The sequence below is a fragment of the Marmota marmota genome, unplaced genomic scaffold (assembly GCF_001458135.2).
Source record: "Marmota marmota marmota unplaced genomic scaffold, marMar, whole genome shotgun sequence".
In the NCBI taxonomy this organism is placed as follows: domain Eukaryota; kingdom Metazoa; phylum Chordata; class Mammalia; order Rodentia; family Sciuridae; genus Marmota; species Marmota marmota.
The window spans coordinates 4,442-7,785 of NW_026003559.1; the positions used below are offsets into that span (position 1 = coordinate 4,442).

The 3,344-nt window shown below is 37.5% G+C and overlaps 1 pseudogene across 1 annotated transcript; it reads right to left on the bottom strand.

Annotated features, from left to right (window-relative positions):
* Window positions 1-5: 5 nt before the first annotated feature.
* LOC107134220 lies at window positions 6-2,959 on the bottom strand (annotated as a pseudogene). The gene has a single exon (XR_001502419.2). The product of XR_001502419.2 is annotated as an endoplasmic reticulum chaperone BiP-like (transcript).
* Window positions 2,960-3,344: the final 385 nt, after the last annotated feature.

Here is a 3,344-nt window from a genome sequence, read left to right on the forward strand (position 1 = left end):
TCAATATCAGACTTCTTCAAGTCAGAATCCTCCAGTACTTTCTGAACAGGCTTCATGGTAGACCAGAACAGGTCCATGTTTTCTCTTCAAATTTTGCCTAAGTCAGGGTTTCAGAAAAGTCTTCTCCTTCATAGAAGGACTCAATTTTAATTCTTGCTTAATGTTGAGCAGACAGGGCCCACTTGGCCTTTTCTACTTCACGCTGGAGTTTCTGCACAGCCCTGTTTTCTTTCCTAACATATTTGCCAGTCTTCTTTTTGTACAGCCCGATGAAATGTTCCATATCACGCTGGTCAAAGTCTTCTCCACCCCGATGAGTATCTCTATTGGTGGCCATGACTTTGAAGACATCAAATTGTCAATGAGGAGAAGAGACACATAGAAGGTTCCACCACCCGGATCAAACACCAGGATGTTCTTCTCTCCCTCCCTCTTATCCAGGCCATAAGCAATAGCAGCTGCTGTAGGCTCATTGATGATCCTCATAACATTCAGGCCAGCAATAGTTCCAGCATCTTTGGTTGCTTGCCACTGGCAGCATTAAAATAGGCTGGCACAGTAACATTGCATGGGTAACCTTCTTTCCCGAATAAGCCTCCGCAGTCTCTTTCATTTTAGTGAGAATCATAGCAGAGATTTCTTCTGGAGCAAATGTCTTAGTTTGCCCACCTCCAATATCAACCTGAATGTATGGTTTAGGTTTCTCTTCAAACACTTTGAAAGGCAAGAACTTGATGTCTTGCTGCACAGAAGGGTCATTCCCAGTGCTGCCAATGAGCCGCTGGGCATCGAAGACCATGTTCTCAGGATTGGAGGTGAGCTGATTCTTGACTGTATCATGGATCAGACGTTCTTCTTCAGGGGTGAAGGCCACATAAAACGGCCTGATGCGGTTGCCCTGATCGTTGGAGATGATCTCCAGTGGCCATTCTTGAACACCCCGACGCAGGAGTAAGTGGTCCCCAGGTCGATGCCGACCACGGTACCCATGTCCTTTTCTTGTCATCCTCCTCAGCCGTGCTGGGCAGAGCAGCAGAGAACTGCGGCCACCAGAGGGAGCTTCATCTTGCCCTAGCTGTTGGCCACTTGCTCTCGTCAGCAGAAAGCCAGAAGTCGCAGGCAATCCAGCAACAGGCCGCAGCTGAGAGCAGAGAGGTTACAGGTCTCTTACACTCCAGATGCCTCAACTCTGTCTGTGTTGTCTCTGCCAGTGTCTCAAACTTTTTAGTATTGAAGTGCATTTTCTTTCTACAATTGTATTAATTACCATATGTAAAAATTAACAAGTAGAATGCTAGTAAACACAGATTCACAAGCTTTTAGGCCACTATGTAAATATTAAAAAAGTTAAGTGAATTGCCAATGCTTCCATACATGCTATAACAACACAAGTGGTCAAAGATGCACTAGAACATTATGTGGGAAAAAATATATTCATACCCAATCAAGACTTTTCAGGCACTTGCATTCAGAAGCATTTTATGAATCAGCACAAGGTTTGCTCCAAAATAAAGCTAATTTCTGGATTACTACCATCCTGTGGAAGTTATTAATCAGCTACATCACAATGGCCTGATGGACCATAAGAACTCAGAAGACTTCAATTATGTCACAAGGTCTACACTGCTGCAACAAATAACACTCTATGTCTCTAGAGGGTGAAGGAGGAAAGTATGTACCTAGTCTTGTGTTTGAAAATTTATGTCTAATCTGCAGAGGAAAAAGGTAATTTAAGATCACTGTTTTTAGAGTATTAGCTTCATACCATAGCCATGTAAATTAGGAAAAAAGTAAAATTACATTTAATGATAACAAACTAGAAATTGAAATAATTTTATATTTATTTTAAATGCTAAATGTTCACACATACTTAATTTCATTTTGATTAAATTCTAATTCTCCAATTTTTAGATCTTGAAAATATGTTCAAAGTATACTATAAGGAATCACAAAATCATTATCTTTAACATTAAGATGTTCATTTAGACACAATATAGAATAATATAGCTCATATTAATTATCCTCCAACTCTAGGCACAAAATCAATATGCTATTTTCACTGTGTGGCTAGTAAGGGCAACAATTAGTCAACTGTGAATCAGTTCCCTATAAGAGTGTCATCAGTATTATAACAGTACACAAACTATTACATTTATGCTATAGCACAATAAATTATTTTGTTAGTTTGTAATTCTTTCAAGGATGAGTATATTAGCTATTAGGGGAGATCATTTTATACCTATAAGAACAAGATTAGATACATAGTTCCCTATAGCAATTTAAAAACAAAACCCAAAACAGTGAATCACTATTTTTAATAAAATGTGCTCCAAGATACACAGTTCCTTACTGTGTGTGTCTGTTTCCTGTGGGTCTTGCTTCATGACCATTTTGTGCAGCTTGTGTGTGTCCAGTTACAGACAGAGATTTTTAAGGTTGCTAAATGTTGAATGGAATTTCAGTGGCTGCTTCACTGCAGAAGAGCATAGATAAAGGGTGTGATTATTTAACAGCTAAAAGAACACAAAGATATTATTTAAGCATAAATCAGCACAAAAAATATCAAAAATGAAATTGATAATGTTCGATATTCAATATAACTATACAAGCAAAGACCGTTTACTACAGACTCATATGATTAATATGAAAATAACCTTGTTACACAGGACACTTTTTCAATAAAATACCTATCATGAGATTCCATACTTAACATCATTTGAAAAATTAAAACAAGGGAAAAAACTGTTATTGCTTTGTTCTCAATAATGTGGTTCTATCACAAAGATTATTATTTTAAACTTTTTCTGGTTTGCTTAAGTATTAATGTAAAGCATAAGCTTATTAATTGAAGAAAAAATCACTATGGAATAACAATTTCTTGACATAAATTTGCATATAATAATGCAGAATGATATTAGGATCACATGGTCATGCAAAAGTGCCTTTCTTTCTTTTTTCTTTTTCTTTTTCTTTTCTTTTTTTTTTTTTTTTTTTTTTTTTTTTTTTTTTTTTTTTTTTTTTTTTTGGCGGGGAGGGAGGGGTGTGTACTAGGACTTAAATCAGGGGCACTCGACCAGTGAATCACATCCACAGCCCTATTTTGTATTTTACTAGAGACAAGATCTCACTGAGTTGCTTAGGGCCTCTCTAAATTGCTGAGGCTGGCTTTGAATTTCAGATCCTCCTGCCTCCACTTCCAGAGCCACTGGGATTACAGGAGGGCGCACCCACGCCTGGCCAAAAGTTCCTTTCTTAATTTTCAGGATTTTTTCTCCTTTTAAAAAATAATTTATCAAAACTACACTGAGTTTTATCTCGCTCCAGTTTGAATGCCAACCATCAAG